This window comes from Schistocerca serialis, chromosome 3 (genome assembly GCF_023864345.2).
Source record: "Schistocerca serialis cubense isolate TAMUIC-IGC-003099 chromosome 3, iqSchSeri2.2, whole genome shotgun sequence".
NCBI classification, from domain to species: domain Eukaryota; kingdom Metazoa; phylum Arthropoda; class Insecta; order Orthoptera; family Acrididae; genus Schistocerca; species Schistocerca serialis.
In genome coordinates this window covers 577,178,975-577,180,400 of record NC_064640.1, presented here as the reverse complement: position 1 = coordinate 577,180,400, position 1,426 = coordinate 577,178,975, and positions in this window count along the sequence as shown.

The following is a 1,426-nucleotide window of genomic DNA, read 5'->3' as shown; positions in this document are numbered from 1 at the left end:
TATGGTGAGCAGAACAAGAAAATTGCCGCTCACGCGTAGGGTCTTATATTAAGTACATGATTGTTGGAAGAGGAGGGGCAGCTTTGTTTCCTATTGTCCAGAGAGAAAGGGGGAGGACATGCGAATGCTTGGCGCTTAAACTGTTAGCAATGTTTATCTGCAAAGTCGCCAACAGATTTCTGCAAGTGAACTTGCAGGCGTCGGAGAGTTAGGGCTGGTTTGTTGTGACGGGGTGCCCACTCCCTGAATGCCTGATTTTGTAGCAGTGCCTTTTGAACCAGCCACCAGGTCGGTCGTGTCGGAGACGATTAGGCCTACACATACGTATTGTTTAAATAACGCCAATTTCTCTACCATTCCACTGTGTATTACTTTCCCGTCTCTTTCCCACTGTTATTGTCTGCTTCTCTCTCAGCAGAAAAAAGCGTGAATATGCTCGCCTGCCAATTTTTTTGGGAAAACTTTGAAGGGTGCTGAGGAAAGAAGGAGAGGCAGCTGGTACCACACTTATCAGCCAGAGTCTTTTAAACAGAAGATGGTTCAAATGTCTCTGAGCACTATGGGACTCAACATCTTAGGTCATAAGTCCCCTAGAACTTAGAACTACTTAAACCTAACTAACCTAAGGACTCACATACACCCATGCCCGAGGCAGGATTCGAACCTGCGACCGTAGCAGTCCCGCGGTTCCGGACTGCAGCGCCAGAACCGCACGACCACCGTGGCAGGCTTAAACAGAAGAAAACTCGCATTTTTTGTGCACCGATAGTATCGTTTTTCCAATGGTTATCCAAAAAACCCTCTGATGATAATGGAAAACATTTACAGCATATATTTCCATGCTGTTGTTTGTTGTTGTTGTTGTGGTCTTCAGTCCTGAGACTGGTTTGATGCAGCTCTCCATGCTACTCTATCCTGTGCAAGCTTTTTCATCTCCCAGTACCTACTGCAACCTACATCCTTCTGAATCTGCTTAGTGTATTCATCTCTTGGTCTCCCTCTACGATTTTTACCCTCCACGCTGCCCTCCAATACTAAATTGGTGATCCCTTGATGCCTCAGAACATGTCCTACCAACCGATCCCTTCTTCTGGTCAAGTTGTGCCACAAACTTCTCTTCTCCCCAATCCTATTCAATACTTCCTCATTAGTTATGTGATCTACCCATCTAATCTTCAGCATTATTCTGTAGCACCACATTTCGAAAGCTTCTATTCTCTTCTTGTCCAAACTATTTATCGTCCATGTTTCACTTCCATACATGGCTACACTCCATACGAATACTTTCAGAAATGACTTCCTGACACTTAAATCAATACTGGATGTTAACAAATTTCTCTTCTTTAGAAACGCTTTCCTTGCCATTGCCAGCCTACATTTTATATCCTCTCTACTTCGACCATCATCAGTTATTTTGCTCCCCAAA